Source organism: Zootoca vivipara, chromosome 12 (assembly GCF_963506605.1).
Source record: "Zootoca vivipara chromosome 12, rZooViv1.1, whole genome shotgun sequence".
Lineage (NCBI taxonomy): Eukaryota > Metazoa > Chordata > Lepidosauria > Squamata > Lacertidae > Zootoca > Zootoca vivipara.
In genome coordinates, this window is record NC_083287.1 from 44,520,218 (window position 1) to 44,537,840 (window position 17,623).

Consider the following 17,623-nt stretch of genomic DNA (forward strand, 5'->3'; position numbering starts at 1 on the left):
CTCTCCATAGCATGACATGTATTGATTGATTCCATGGATATTCAGTGCCCAAAATCCTCCATTAAGTGCAAAGGGTCAGACCAGTTTCACGACCCCCAAACAAGTTTAAAAACAAACTTTATGTTTCATCTGCTGCTCTCTGGCCACCTTAACCCTCTCTATAATAAAAGGTGGGTTATGAATATTATAGACACATAAAACCAAAGTTGGAAAGAGCAGCAGAGCATTCTCAAAGGAGCCCGCCCTTGTACACAGCCTCCCTCTGCTGGCAATACTTCTCAGTCTGTGCCTGTAAAATGCTGCATTTACTTTGATTACTGGCAGTTCAGGGATGTTGGTGGACTGGAAAGATGAAGGGGTTGAGGCAAACCAAAAGCAAACTGTTTCCAAGTTTTGTAAAATCTCTGGTACAGAAAGTACTAAGTTGACTGGTTGGACCTCACCACAAAACAGATGGAAATCTTAATAGCTGGATGCTATCGTTCCTTTTCACAAGGCAGGTTTTGAACATCAGGCACACAACCTTTTCTTTTAAATGCAACAATCTGTATGCACTCCTGCAATTGCAACAATAGCTAGGAACTGCTCCGATATACACAAACAGCACCAAGCAAACAACTGGCACTGTTAACACTGACATTGTTTGTAGGAAGAAGGTCCCCTTCTCAAAGATGATCAGAGCTGATGATGATATTCTCATATTTTCCTTTCTCATCCATTAAAATTTATGAATACAGCCTTGTTTGGTGACCTTTTGGATGTTGAAGAAAGATCAGCTATGACCCTGAGCTGTGCCTTTTCAGTGGTAGCACCTAAGTTGTGAAGCCTTTCAAAGTGAAAAACCATCTTAGGACAGAATTGCCCTTAGTGTGGCACAGGGCTGCCACTAGAAATGGCAGCCTTGTGTTGACTTCTCTTCTCCCCCATAAGATTTAGAATCATGTATCTCATGATGTGATGCCATCATGAGGAAGGACCATAGCTCAGTGGTAGAGCATCTGCTTTGTGTGTATAAAGTCCCAGGTTCAATCCCCAGTTATCTCCAGGTAGGGCTGGGAGAGAACCCTGCCTGAACCCCTTGAAATTTGCTGCAAGTGTACACAATGCTGACGTAGATTGATCAGTGGTTTATCCACAGTATAAGGCATCTTCCTATGTTTCTATCATATTGTATATTATTGTTTTCCCGTCCGTGCATTGCTTTGCATATAATTCTATTGAAAAGCAACAAAGAAAATTGTTGTTTAGTCATGTCTGACTCTTCGTGACCCCATGGACCATAGCACGCCAGGCACTCCTGTCTTCCACTGCCTCCTACAGTTTGGTCAAATTCATGTTCATAGCTTCGAGAACACTGTCCAACCATCTCGTCCTCTGTCGTCCCCTTCTCCTTGTGCCCTCCATCTTTCCCAACATCAGGGTCATTTGCAGGGAGTCTTCTCTTCTCATGAGGTGGCCAAAGTATTGGAGCCTCAGCTTCAGGATCTCTCCTTCCAGTGAGCACTCAGGGCTGATTTCCTTAAGAATGGATAGGTTTGATCTTCTTGCAGTCCATGGGACTCTCAAGATTCTCCTCCAGCACCATCAAAAGCATCATTCTTCGGCGATCAGCCAAAGAAAATACAAATAAGTAAGTGCATTTTGGTTTAGCCATTACAGATGCTCTGCTTTCCACACTCTGGCCTCTCAACGCAATCCTTGTGGGATTGCTGCAAAGAGGTCTCCTTCACCCTGGTGGTGGGAAGCTCAGAATCCAGCCACCCCCCCACAAAGCCCAACTCCACCTATATCAAGGAAAGCTCATATGGATATGCAGTTTGTTGGCAGTGCATGGAAAAACTTAAAAGAGGCACTTAGACATATCTAGAAAGGCTCTCATGCTGCAGTCATAACTATTTAAAATTGCTCATGATACACAGGCTAATGAAACAAAAGCAGCAGCAGGATGAAAAGGCGTAATTAAACTTCACAGAGCCACAAACAAATTAGAGTTGCAAAAAGGACAGAGCATGGCAAACTATCAGTGTCCTCAGAGAAGGCTTCCAATGAAGGCTGGATGAAAATGAACAACTCTTGGTTGTAGTTTACTAATTGGCATGGGGTAGGGGGTTCAAAATTACAGCAACACATAAAAGTGAGAAAGATCCAAACAGAATTCAGATTCACCCGCTGAACATCAGAGATGTTCGGCTTCATTTCTGAGCACATGTAAAGGCTCCAAAATTGTTCCAGATAGGTTCAAAAGACTTATCAGTCCTGGCATGCTCCAGATGATCAGTTACAGTACCCATGAGGATCAGGTGCCTTGCACATCCCACATGGGCCCAGGAGACTTTGAGATTTCCCTGCAGCCTTTGCTCTCTAATCGTGGATGGAACTCTGTCTACTGGCTTCCTCATTCCCAGTGTCAATGGTAGGAATCCTCAGGCTCAGGGGGCGATATGTGGCCCTCCAAGCCTCTCTATCTGGCCCTTGAAATGACTTCCAGGCCACACCATGCATTGACCTTCAGCTCTAATGCCTCTCTCTGGATGGAGACTAGAGAAAGGTGTATGAGTGTGTGCAGAAATTTTCCTACAGTACAAAGGTAATTTTTTTATTTTCACCACCCCATCTACTTTTGTCTCTGGCCCCTCCAACCACTGGCAGGAGACCCTCAGAAGGTGGCCCAGAAGGGAATGGAGTCCTTGGACCAAAAAGTCCTGAAGCAAGTTATGAATGGGATGGGATGGGATGAACATATCTTGGTTAAGTGCTGAGTATAGGGAGATTTCTGGGTGGTATCATGCTCCCCAAGATGCCCATCAATGCAATAAGGCTGGAAGCATCTAGTAATGGATGTGGTGGTAGAAATGGCCCTAACTAGGTTAAAATTGCCTAGAACCATTCTCAGATTTCTGTGAAATCACATCAGGAGTTGCATAGGGGCTAGAGGCTTTCCTCTGAAGTGGTTCATCGAAAAACATGTTAATTTCAGATATCTAATAGGTGCCTTCTTAATTAATGTGTTATTCAAATAGATTCAGTTTGAATTGGATATGAACCTAGGACTAGTGGTTATGTCTGGGGCAGGGTGGGGGGATAACACAAGAGTGCTCTTGACATGTAAACATGCTGCACACCAGTTTTCATAAACATATGAGAAACAGCACCTCCAGACTATTAATTGTTGCATCTAAAACTTAAAACTGCAATGCTTTAAAAGAACTAACAACCCTACTGAGATGTTTATGGCAGAATGTAAAGAGCAATAACAGCATGATAAAAATGATGTAGGGTTACGAAACAATACTCCACATTTGGTATTCTAGGGAGAAGTAATCAGCTTATTTTTTTATTAGGAAGAAATATACAGCCCAATTTCTCAAGAATTATGAAGAATACATGCTGTTTCTAAAGACGCCAACAGCAGTAAACCTCTTGCCTCTACCTTGTAAGTGGGAGGAAAAATGATTTTCATCTGAATCTGGTCAACTTTGGGAAATCTCCATTTTACACATAAACTACATTAAACCACCTCCCATCCCATGGTCAGGGATGATGGGAGTTGGAGTCCATCAACTCCCATTCCACACCCAGCTTGTGAAGTTCAGTGATATATCTGCAATGAAAGCAGAGGGTCCCAAATTCCTCCTCTGGTATCTTCAAGTAGGACTTTAAAAGATTCCTGCCTGGAGAGCTGCTGCCAGTCAGTGTCAATGATATTGAGCTAGATCAGTGTGCCCCAATCCAGTACCCTCCAGATTTTTGGACTCCAAATCCTATCAGTGCAAGCCAGCATGGCCAGTGGTCAAGGATGATGGACACTGTAGCCCAAAACACCAGGCTGTGGAAAGTTTACTGGGTGGACCAATGGTTTGACTTAGTATGTGATAGCTTATATGAGTATCATACAGCATTCTTGGGAATGTTGTAAGATAGTCACTCATTTCATTCAGGCCAAGGTTGTTTGGCTTCTCATGAACTGGGAGTCCATCCTAAAACACCTAATACTCACCAGTGGTTGCACACTGCAGGGGAAGAGTGGTAGTGCTTGGCAATGTGTCTTTCAGGGAATCATGTCTGCCATTACCAATCTCATTGAAAAATCCCTGATAAGCTTCCAATGAACTTCCAAGATTTCACTGGAATGCATTTTAGAAGCCACCACTTTAGCGGCAGAAGTTAAACTTCTAAGTACGCATAACAGGTGTCTGCATGGAACTCCTCATCTTTTCTGCACAGAAGCTTCACAAATTTTAAGGAGCACTGTCAAATGATGGAAGCATTTGCTCTTGATCACTGCCTCTAAGCCAATGAATGTGCTGATGAAATTCAAATACATTAGCACGTTACCAAAACAGGTTCCCATCCAAGGAACTGATGGAAGGGAGTTAGAAAGCTTTTGTTTATTAAATTGCAACTTACCATTCGATTTTAGAAGAAAAAGGTCACCTTTTGTTATTTCCATTCCCTTAATTACACTAACATGCCCACGCCAAAAATAACCTTCAAAAATAAACAAATGTGCACTTACTGTAACTCTCAGCCTCACTGATAAGCATTTGTCTTAGTTGATTAAAATTGAGCCCTTCCCCCTGAATTAATCAATTAGGGGAAAGATCTAGTCCATCTGTGATGGGTGGCTGTGCATGCCCAGCCTTGATGTGAGAGCAGGGTGTCGGTAGGTGAATAACATTTATAGAGCAGTGCACATTCCAGAAGAAGTAAGGATGGGTGTTGGGTGGGATATGCAAGCCCATCAGACCTTGCAAGGACATGATGGGGATATGTGACCCCACCAATTTCCAGGCCCAACGCTATTGGAAAATAATATATATATGATAAGAATAATATTGGAGAAAACTGGACATTGAAACCTGCTTAACCTAAATCATATATCCCAGTTTTACAGCGGCCCTTTAAAGTACGCTTCACGCAGAGTATACGCAGTCAGAAGTTGACCTGGCTAAGAAAACACCACCAAGAGCGTAGGGAATTATCTCCCTTATATGAAACCCCTTACTAGCTGCACACTTGTAAAAGTATGCAGATGAAAATACAAACGGTTGGGTTTCTTTAACTGAAAAACAAACTGAATCTAAAGAGACTTTAAACTAAAGATAAATGCTTTCTCTCTTAGCAATGTTATCTACCCACTTTCCAAACCTCCCACAAAATTCCCACATAACTCCCATTAAACTACCCAAGAATTAACAGCATTCTAGCATTATAACTAAGCAATCATACTAAGATTCAACTAAGGAATCTCTTAAACTGAGAACAACTGAAAGAGTGATCTACTACGAGATGAATCAAACTGAAACATCTAACTAAGAGATACAGAAGGCTTTCTGGCAGAGCCTTATATACAAGAAGCAGAGCCCACGCCTGTGAGCAATTAACAGAAACATCGGCACCTGTTTCTCTTAAACAGACAGTATTTACATTAGACCAGCTCTAAAGTAACTTGACTATTCAAAAAATCCAACAAACGCTACTGGGCAAAGATTGTGCCTGGAATGCAGCCCCCCCCCCAAAAAAAAACCTTAATCTATGATTTTACCATCCACTCATTCTGACCCTTTATCAGATTTTCTTTGCCTTGCCGATTATAGCTCTGCATTATCAATTATAATTCTTATGACCTTTTGCTCGATTTTTATCTGGTAACTAATCACACACACCAGGGAGAAAATTCAGTTTATCTCTCTCAGAAGGGAAGCTTGGCCCTCATTTTAAATCTTACGTCATGGGATTCATCTATGAAAATGGAAAGGATGTTAAACCCGGGTGTACTCTATTCACTTCCCCAATGTAAAAGCTATTCTTTGAAACTTTCTATTATTGATAAATGGAATCATAAGATGATCTCATCAGCAACTGGGTAGTGAAGCATTTTGGCTTTATAGATAGGAACAATGATTTAACTTTCTCTAATTGTAACCTTCTCATCATCTTGACTGTCAACACCAAATACTGGAAAACATTTTGTTTGTTTTGGTTACTGTGATGTTGGTGAGACTGCAAGGTGTACCCAGAGATAAGCATTCCAAATTTTTGAAGAACTTGATAAGACTTTAAAAAAAACCTATCTGAAAGTACTTGTTCCAGAAAGGTTTTCTTGGAGATTTTCTAGCTGTGCTTGTTTGTTTATCTGTCTCTCTATCTATTTATTTATTTATCCATCCATCCATCCATTTGCTGTAGTCAGTGAAAGTAACAGCACATAGTATTGACAACTGGAGTGGAATTAGGTATTGCACATGGAGTGGGAAAAGAGCCTCATTATAAACCAGTGATTAAAGGAACTAACTATGGTGCCAAAGTTTGTCATTACAGTACCTGGCTTGTAAGGTGAGCACAGGCTGCTCTTCACTCTGCAGAAATAGGAACTGAGCATCATTTCCCCCAGAAAAGAGCTTCTCCAATTCAGAAAAATTACCTTGCAATCCTATACATAGCTACCCAGAAGTAAGCCCTACAGAGTTCAGTGGGACTTATTTCCAGGTAATAAGATTGCAAGACTTCTTCTTCTTCTTCTTCTTCTTCTTCTTCTTCTTCTTCTTCTTCTTCTTCTTCTTCTTCTTCTTCTTCTTCTTCTTCTCATGTGTAACGTCACAAATGCTGCATTTAAAATAAATATATAAAATAAGCTTTATAGAATATCTGAGCTGGGTCCATGTAACAGGTTTTCTCCATTGTGTGTGCGTGTTTTTTAAGATGCAGATCATGTCTGCCTCATTCTTTTCAATTCCTCCACCATTTGCAGCTCTTTCTCAATGCATGGCTTTCCTGAGGAGAACTTAGAGGCTGAACTGGGGAAGAAGGACTGGGAAATTCCTTTTGTATGAATGTCCTTCCATAAGCATTGCTTTGGGTCCTGGTTCCTAAGTAAGGCAAACAACCAACGGTGCCTCTTTTAAAATAAGCATACTTGCTAAATAAGGCCCAGTGTTAAATATAGATTCTGTACATAAACAGAAAATGATTCGTATCAATAAGGAAAAGAAGTGGAGGGGGGGGAAACACTGAACCTGTTAAACTAGAATAACAGAATTATAGAGTTAGAAGCGACTCATCTAGACCAAACCCCTGCGATGCAGAAATCTCAACTAAAGCCTCCTGATAGATGGCCAATGGCCATCCAACCTCAGATTAAAAACTTCCAAGGAAGGAGAGTCCGCCACCTCTCATAGGAGTCTGTTCCACTGTCAACCAGCTCTTACTGTCAGAAAGTCCTTCCTGATATTTAGTTGGACTCTTCTTTTCTTGTAACATGAAGCCATTGGTCCGGGTCCTATCCTCCAAAGCAGGCAAAAACAAGCTTGCTGCATCTTCCATGTGACATCCCTTGAGATTTTTGAAGATGGCTATCACTTCTCCTCTCAGTCTCTTCTTTTCCAGGCCAAACATACACAACTCCCTCAGCCGTTTCTCATAAGGCTTGGTTTCCAAATCCTTGATCATCTTGGTTGCCCTCTTCTGCACATGTTTCAGCTTGTCAATATCCTTTTTAAATTGTGGTTCCCAGAAATGGACACAGTACTCCAGATGTGGTCTGACCAAGACAGAATGTTGTTGTTGTTTAGTCGTTTAGTCGTGTTCGACTCTTCGTGACCCCATGGACCATAGCACGCCAGGCACTCCTGTCTTCCACTGCCTCCCACAGTTTGGTCAGACTCATGTTGGTAGCTTCGAGAACACTGTCCAACCATCTCGTCCTCTGTCGTCCCCTTCTCATTGTGCCCTCAGTCTTTCCCAACATCAGGGTCTTTTCCAGGGAGTCTTCTCTTCTCATGAGGTGGCCAAGGCAGAATAGAGTGGTGCTATTGATTGGGACACTGTACTTTCGTTGCTGCAGCCTGCAATAGCTTTCGCTCTTTTGCTGCTGCATCACACTGTTGACTCCTGTTAGGTTTGTGGGATACTAAGACTTCTAGATCTTTTTCTCATGTACTACTGGAAAGCCAAGTGTTCCCCCATCTTATATTTGTGCAGTTGGTTGGGTGTAAAGCACAACAAAGATAATTACAAAATTGTATTATTTGCAGACGATATCCTTTTATTTATTACAAAACCAGAAGATACAATTCCAAAAATTATGGAGAAAATAAAAACCATTGCAAGAATATCGGGATATTCCATAAATTGGACAAAATCTCTGATTTTACCAATACGGAGAAGGGCTGCATTGTATAGAAACCATCGAATATAGTTTCTTTGAACCTCTTGTAGGGTGGACTAAACTTGGCTCCAATTTTGTGAAATACCCTATAAAAATTTGGATGAAAATAAATAAAAATAATAAGGATGACCCCTATCAGCATGAGAAATTAACAATATAGGCCAACCCAAAATTAAAAATTGGAAATCAAGTAATAATTTGGCAAAATTGGATGAAAAAAGGTATTTTGACATTTAATCAACTAATCGATGGAAATTATAAATTTCTGGAATATAAGACTTTGAGGAACAGATTAACCAGTGAAACACAATGGCAATACATCCAATTGAAACATATGTTGGAAAGGCAGTTTGGCCCTGATGCTATAGCAGCATCGGAAACACCCATGCTGCTACAAGATTTAATCTCTGCAACAAAAACAAACAAACTCTACACTATATAAAACCCTACTCAACAGGAAGAAATATGATTTAGAATATGATAGACAAAAATGGAGTGAAGAGTTAGGGGTACAGATAACAAATGATATATGGGAGTCAAGTATAAAAATCAACAGAAATAGCCTCTATGGATCTAAGACTAAGACTTATTCAACAGAAAATAATATTCAGAGTCCACTGGACTCCAGCAAAACTATACCAGAAGAAAATAACAAGTGCAGACAACTGCTGGAGATGTGGGAGCAAAAATGTGAACTTAGTACATATGTTGATTAACTGCCCCATGATAATATCATTTTGGTGCAAGGCGGGGATATTTATAGCAAGAGTAATAAAAAGAAATTGTTATTTAGGGGAACTGAATTTAATTCTAAATTATATTCCGGAAACACGGGAGATTTCAAGGGGTCAAAAAATAATAATGGATGTACCGTGCTATATTAGAAGCAAAAAAACTTGTTTTGATGAATTGGAAGAGCTGCAAAAAGATCCCACTGAGCACATGGATTGATACTATGGACAGATTATCTACATACGAATGAATTGCATGTTGACACAAAATAAGAATGGATAAATACAAAGAAATGTGGAACAAATATTTAAGCGATAAGGCAGATAGTGGTGGGAAGTAGGGGGAGGAGAGAGAGGTGGGAAAATATTGTTTAAAAAAGTGTAGTCATAGGTATAACAATGTATTCAAATCTGAATTGTCAAATTGTGTTATTGTTATGGTTTTGGTTGTATGTGTCTTTTGCGGTTGATGTTTGTATCGGAAAAATGAATAAATAAATTTATATACAGTGGAACCTCGGTTTATGAACACCTTGGTTTACGAATTTTCGGTTTACGAACACCGCCGACCCATCTGGAACGGATTAATTCACTTTCCATTACTTTCAATGGGAAAGTTCGCTTCAGTTTATGAACGCTTCAGTTTATAAACAGACTTCCGGAACCAATTACACCCATGCTTCGGGTTAAGTACGCTTCAGTTTGAGTACTCAGCGGACCCGTCTGGAATGGATTAATCCACTTTCCATTACTTTCAATGGGAAAGTTCGCTTCAGTTTATGAACGCTTCAGTTCATGAACAGACTTCCGGAACCAATTGTGTTCATAAACCGAGGTACCACTGTATACAGTGGTGCCTCGCAAGACAAATTTAATTCGTTCTGTGAGTCAATTCGTTTTGCGAAAAATTCATCTTGCGAATCCCATAGGAATGCATAGATTTTTATTATTCCCCCCCCCCATAGGAACACATTAATTGAATTTCAATGCATCCCTATGGGAAACCGCAATTCGCTAGACGAATTTTTCACAAAACGAATTCGTCTTGCAAGGCAACCTCCGATCGCAAAACCCATTCGTCTAGCATTAAAATTCGTCCAGTAGGGCATTCGTCTGGCGAGGTACCACTGTATATATATTTGTGCAGTTGGTTCTTCCTGACTATGTGTAGAACTTTCTGTTTGTCCCTATTTAAATTCATTTTGTTTTGGCTCAGTTCTCCAATCCCTTAAGGTCATCTTGAATCCCAATTCTGTCTTCTGTGGCATTAGCTACCCCTCCCAGTTTGGTGTCATCTGCAAATTGGATGAGCATCCTCTTGGTTCCTTCATTCAAGTCATTTATAAGGATGCTGAACAACAACAGGCCCAGAACCCCGTGGCCCCCTATTTGTCACTTTTTTCAAGAATGACACAACTAGATACAAGTGAGGGATTTGCAAGTAGTTTCTGGATTGCAGGAGTAGTCAGAAGGACCATTTTGCTCCCAATGTCTTTGTGGTGACCCTGTAATTTCAAACTGTCTGATTTCATTACTGCTACTAAGGAAATTCAATTAGTTCATGAGACTCTACTCAAAGCTCACACCTTTCGTTTATGTCTAGTGTAACTGGGGAGAAGAGCAGTCTGTGCTTGGAGAACATGCATCATTTTAAAAAATATGTATCTTTTTGCCAATTGTATTTGCAATGAATGTGTGAAGCGTTCACACCTTTGTCTTTGGAATCTGCGAAGGGGCTTCTGAATGTAATGGAAGACACCATTCACTGAAACGCACACAGAAGTAGACATTGTTGCTGTTTAATATTCAGATGAAAAGCATTGTGGGTGTCATTTCAAAATTTCCATGTGCTGGAAAATCCTAATTGGCATTGTCATTATAACTGGTCAAAACAGCACTTGCTATATGAATGAAAAATTAAAAATAAGTTTCACAGTTTTTGAATGAAATGGAAATGACATTTCTCTTGAACGAAAATTGGAGTTTATGATGCTCTAATGTTGGGAAATGTCAAAACAGTTGTGACGTCTTTGAGGCAAAAATTAAGAATTGCAAAATGGTAGTGACATTTCATGAAATTCCACATCTTTCTCAATGACAGCGTCTTTCAAAAGCCATTGTCATACAGAGCTAAAACCAGAGAGCCCTCTCTCTCAACTGCACATTGCATATTTATGGCATCTCTTCTGAAATGTCGGAGGGCTTTGCAACTTATTCAAAGCCAGGCTGAGTGCTTGCAGGATTCGAAGCTAACATCACCACTTTGCTCCAGAAGGTCATTGGCCCACAGTTCAAAATTTATTGAAGGAAAAGGGAAATGACCAAGAAAATCATACTCTGCTTGATATCAAAGTGGTCAGATATAGTGTATGTTTGTACAATTTTAAAATCCAGAGGAAACAGACTCGAAAAGACTTGTGACATGGAATGGAACTAAGTCGATCCATCCATCACTCTGGGAAATGGGTGTAATTCAAAATCTTGCTTGGATGTTTATATTTAGTTTATAGCTTTCCCATTTTTGTCTTGCCTCTTTCCCCATGGCAAGATTCGTCCAACAAGAGCGTCATAAGGACAATCTTAGACTGCTCTCAGATTCACAATGAAAATCCAACTTCTTATCTAAATAACATGGCAATGTAGGAAAGCAACTGCTGCCTCAGACTAAATAACACGTTGATCTGCCTGCCAGTCCCTCACGTGCCAAACAATTTGCTTTAATTAATTTTCCCGATGCAGTAACAATGCTATTAGAAATCATCCTGAGAAAGGCAAACAGCCTGATTGCTTTAGTGCAGTGAGGTCGTTCCACTTAAACAAACACTTCCGTTAATGTTCCTTCCCAAAGAATCTGCATCCCGACACACAGCATAAAAGCTCGGTCCCCTGGCACTCACTCACCTGAAACTCTTATGCCACTAATATTTAAAATGGCTGGAATGAGACTTAATAACACATATTGCAACGGAACACACACATGGATATTTGAATACCCACCGAGAACACTTACCAAGGTGGAAATTTAAAGGCACGTATAATTATGGCACAATGCAATAAAAGAGAGGCTATGTGCAAGACGCCTGATCAGAAGCTTGGAAACACGATACATGCTGGGCTCACAATGTGCACTGAACAAATTGTAGGGGTTTTTAATATATAAAGTTCTCTGGTTTCACCCTAACATGTAGAGAAATGCAGCACTTAAGACCAGAAGCCACAAATGGAGGAATCAACAGCCACGATGGCATAAATCCTGCAGAAGACACCTGTAAGGGTGACTCCCTACAGGGAGCCAGCCCCCACCATCCTAACGTCCACCTCGCCAAGCACAGGGAGCAGCAGTGGGTCTGAAGCAGCCAGGGGGAAGGGGAAAGACTCGGAGGGAGAGAGAAGCCAGCGTGTGGAACGATGGGAAAGCTCAGGGGAGGAGAGATGTAGGCAAGGGCTCAAGTATGCCTTTCCACCGCCTTGACCGGGAGGAGGCTGAGAGGACATCGCTCCTTCCGGCGCAAGAGTTAAGGAGAGCACCGCGACGCAGGTCAAGGGGGAGACGTTTTGGGGTGCCCCGACTACTTTGCTGGTGTAGAAACAGACGTACGCCATTGCCAGATTCTGATTCGGACTGAGAGGTCATGTTTTGAGCTATCTCTGCACTGTAAATACTTTGCACAATAAAAGTCTTTAAAGACAAACTGGACTCAAGCGGAGTTACTCTAGAGTAGCCACGACAACCCTCTGACAACACCCAAATTGGTTCAGTGGTGATATGTGCGGGGGGTGGGGGGAGGGACGGTTCCCAGCAAAGCAGCTTCAGTCTGGTGCCATTGGCCACATTCATACCAACCATTTAAAGCACTATGATGCAACTTTAAACTGTCATGGCTTCCCCCAAAGAATTCTGGGAGCTGTTGTTTCATTAGTGCTGAGAGTTGTTAGGAGGACCCATTCTCCTCCCAGAGCTACAGTTCCCAGAATTCCCTGTGAAGAGAGACTGATTGTTAAACCACTCTGGGAACTATAGCTCCGTGAGCAGAAGAGGGTTCTCCTAACAACTCTCAGCACTCTTAACTAACCCCAGCTCCCAGAATTCTTTGGGGGAAGCCATGATGGTTTAAAATACAATCATAGTGCTTTAAACGGATGGCGTGAATGGGTCCTAAGTATCTATTGGCTGGGAGGAAGAAGCAGAGAAAGGAGCAGTAGAAAATACTCACTGAATGGTTCACAGCGGACAAAAAGTCCATAGCATTGGTGTGCCCTTGAGCGGGGCTACATGCTATAGAACTCTTGAGGCAACTGGAAGAAATTTAAGTTAGACATGGAAGAACGGGAGCTGCCACAATATGTGCAGCATTCTGGGTTGCTCCTGTTCAGCGTTCAAGCCAGAAGTGGCTCGCCAGATGGGGTGAAGCCTAGAACATAGAACAGACCAATGGACCATCTAGTTCAGTATTCTGTTCTCACAGTAGCCACTCAAATGCCTGTGAGAAGCCCACAAGCAGGGCCCAAGCACACGAGCACTTTCCCCTCCTGTGGTTTCCAGCAGCTGGTAACTGTGGAGGCAGAGTATAGCCCTTGTGGCTGGTAGCCATTGGTAGTCTCAATGAATTTGTCCAATCCATTTTTAAAGCCATTCCTGCCTCCTGTGGGAGCAAGTTTCATAGTTTAACTATGTGCCGCATGAAGAAATACTTTCTTTTATCTGCCCTGAATGTCCCAACACTCTTTAATTATTATTAAATTAATTATTAATATTATTAATTATTATTAATAATATTATTAATTATTATTATTAATAATAGTAATTACAGTGACTCACCTGCTAACAGTAGAACTCATGGATATCCATTGAAACAGAGTGTTGGGACATTATTATTATTATTATTATTATTATTATTATTATTATTACCCCGCCCATCTGGCTGGTTTTCCCCAGCCACTCTGGGTGGCTCCCAACAGATTAAAAACAGAATGAAACATCAAGCATTAAAAGCTCCCTGAATAGGGCTGCCTTCAGATGCCTTCTAAAAGTCAGATAGTTGTTTATTCCCTTGATACCTGATGGGAGGGCCTTCCACAGGGCGGGCGCCACTACCCAAAAGGCCCTTTGCCTGGTTTCCTGTAACCTCACATCTCACAGGGAGGGAACAACCAGAAGGCCCTCAGAGCTATACCTTAGTGTCTGGGCTGAATGATGGGGGTGGAGATGCTCCTTCAGCGATACAGGGCCAAGGCCATTTAGGGCTTTAAAGGTCAGCACCAACACTTTGAATTATGCTCGGAAACGTACTGTTGCTTAAAGAGGTTTTTTTGGGGGGGGGGGTAGTCAGGTCGTCTCTCTCCCAGTCAGCAACAACAAGCCAGCTGCCACTTCCGGTGCCAACCAGCCATATCCTTTCCCAGAATTCTCCATTCCAATTCACCAGTACCCTACCCTAACCCTACTGGTTTTTGTCCCCTGCCCCCAGCACCCACATTGTGCTCTTTAGGGTTGTTGTTGTTGTTGTGTGTGTGTGTGTTTGTACTTACACAAACTTTTGAGTTATCTTCAAGCACGCAACCCTCTTCTTTCTCAGTGGCCCACTCAGCAGCTGAGTTCACAATTGGAAGGAGGAACAGGTTACACAGATGATTTTATGCATTTATTTTAAGCCTTTCTATTTTAAGCATTTATAGGCTGCCCTTCAACAAGTTCCCAAGGTGACTTATATAAACAGAATAGTAAAAAAACAAGAAAAGAAGAAAATGTGGGGTGTTTTTAATAAAAAAAATACAACATAGAATAAAAGCAACAGCAGGGAGTTTGTGTTCATATGAGGGCTGCATGTGTATTTATTATTGCTGGTTAACATCGGAACCTAAGAGCATAACCTGCTGGGTCAGATGAATGGCCCATGTAGTCCAGCATCCTGTGTCTCCCAGTGACCAACCAGATGCCTATGGCAAACCCATAAGAATGACCTGCCTTGGTGCAAGAGCAGTCTCCCCACCCCCCAGTGATTCCCAGCACTTCAGCAGTCGGGGGTAGAACATAACCAGGATGTCTAGTAGCCACGGATAGTTTTGCCTTCCATGGATTTGCCTAATGCTCTTTTAATGTGCTATTAATGTTGTGGTTTTATGGAAGGATTTGTATTGTACTCTGTTTCAGCTCAGTCAATGGAGCATGAGATTCTTAATCTCAGGGTTGTGGGTTCGAGCCCCACAATGGGCAAAAGATTCCTGCATTGCAGGGGGTTGGACTAGATTACCTTCGTGGTCCCTCCCAACTCTGTAATTCGATGATTATTGTCCGAATTATATCTGTAATTGTGTAATCCACCTGGGGGGGTACTACTCATAAGGGTAGCCCATGAGAGAGAGAGAGAGAGAGAGAGAGAGAGAGAGAGAGAGAGAGAGAGAGAGAGAGATGATAGATAGATGATAATATCACAGATTAAAAACTTCCCTAAACAGGGCTGCCTTTAGGTGTTTTCTAAATGTCAGGTAGTTGTTTATCTCATTGACCTCCGATGGGAGGGCGTTCCACAGGGCAGGCGCCACTACCGAGAAGGCCCTCTGCCTGGTTCCCTGTAGCTTTGCTTCTCACAGTGAGGGAACCGCCAGTAGGCCCTTGGCGCTGGATCTCGGTGTCCGGGCTAAACAATGGGGGTGGAGACGCTCCTTCAGGTATACAGGACCGAGGCTGTTTAGGGCTTTAAAGGTCAGCACCAACACTTTGAATTGTGCTCAGAAACATACTGGGAGCCAATGTAGGTCTCTTAGGACTGGTGTTATGTGGTCTCGGCGGCCGCTCCCAGTCACCAGTCTAGCTGCCGCATTCTGGATTAATTGCAGTTTCCGGGTCACCTTCAAAGGTAGCCCCACATAGAGCGCATTGCAGTAGTGCAAGCGAGAGATAATGAGATATAGATAGATAGATGATAGATAGATAGATAGATAGATAGATAGATAGATAGATAGATAGATAGATAGATATAGATAGATAGATAGATAGATAGATAGATAGATAGATAGATAGATAGATGATAGATAGATATTTAAAAGCTGCATAAAATAATTGGGAAAGGCTCAGTTCCTGGATTTTTTTTAAAAAAGATCTCTGCCTATCATTAAAAGGTAAGCAGCAAGCCAGCCTTTCTAGGAGAGTATTCCATAAATAAGGCTCTACCAATGAAAATACCCTATCCTCAGTGACCACCTGGTGGGTGTACTCAGAGAACAACTTCAGATGGAGTTTGTAAAGTCCAGATAGGCAGTACACAGACAGAAGCCATGTAGGTTTCGACATTTGCAGATAGGCCATAGCTCAGTGGCAGAGCATCTGCTTTGCATGCAGAAGGTCCCAGGGTCAGCATCTGAAGGCACAGCTGGACATACCCTTGTTGTGTTCAGAGGGGAACTGATCTGACTTGAACTTGCAGTCCCCTGCCTGAAATCCTGGAGAGCCACTGCCAGTTGTTGCAAGCAATACTGAGCGAGTTGGACCAGTGGGCTGACTCAGGATAATGGAACTTCCTCTGGTCCTCTGGCGCTTTCAAATGAGCAAATGCTGGGCACATTCTGAGATGGCCATGAGAAAGGCCTTTGCCACAAGAGGGCCTGCACCCTTGAATTAAAATAAGGTGGGCCAACCTTCTCATAGGAGAGAAAGTCTCTTCACATCTCTGCTCTTACTTATGAAGACAGGGACGGTGTCTCTAGGGTGAGGAGAATCCAAATGGCAATAGTAACTATCTCAAATTCCTATCTATAACACACACACACACAGAGAGAGAGAGAGAGAGAGAGAGAGAGAGAGAGAGAGAGAGAGAGAGAGAGAGAGAGAGAGACGGATGGACGGATGGACGGATGGACGGATGGACGGATGGACTCTGGATACGCATTTTAATTTCATGAAAGAGTAATGGCCGTACGAATGATGCTGCTGTGGTCACCATTTCAGTCTTAAAAGAAGAAAGGTATAAAGGGCCTAGGAAAAGAAAGAAAGAAAGAAAGAATTTGTTTTCCCAGACAAAGTGCCTTTTCTAACCTGTGAGGGTTTAGTGGTGCTTGTGAGGCGTATCAGCTCCCTCCAATTCATTTTGAAAATGCATGCCACACTCGCAAGCTTAGAGGGAGCTTAATTACAATCAATGGAATAATTAAATGGAGGGGAATGTGCAATAGAGAACAGAAATGAATAGGAAGCATATGCGTAAGTACACCTTTGGGCAAATGCATTAGAAGCACAAGACTGTCATTACCCCTCTCAAATCATATCTCTATTTGCTTACGTGTCTGGGAAAGGGCAGGCATACAAATAAAGCTTGTGAATGCAAATGCTGAATTATGTTGAAGCATGGGTGTGTGTTTCCCCCCCCAGTGAAGGCTATCCTGCCCCACAAAGGGCTTATTTTCATTTTCCAAATATCTGAAAATGAAGTATTGCTCTCAGTTTGATCCAATTATGTTGTCAATACTGAAATTAGAGGTACCCTGACTGTTAAAAAATTGTGGGAGGCATTCAAGCACATACCAGAATTTGTGGTTTGCCCAGTAAAAGTGTGTTAAAAGGGCTCTGTCGCCCTAGCAGAACAAACTTTGGAGGTATTGGAAAGTGTGGGTTGAACAAATGACAAATAGGAAGATGTTGTGGGGTGCCCCAAACGACTCAGGATGAATTTGGGATGAGTGTCCTTTGTCATATAACCTCTCCGCAAACAAATCAGAACAAATACTCAGT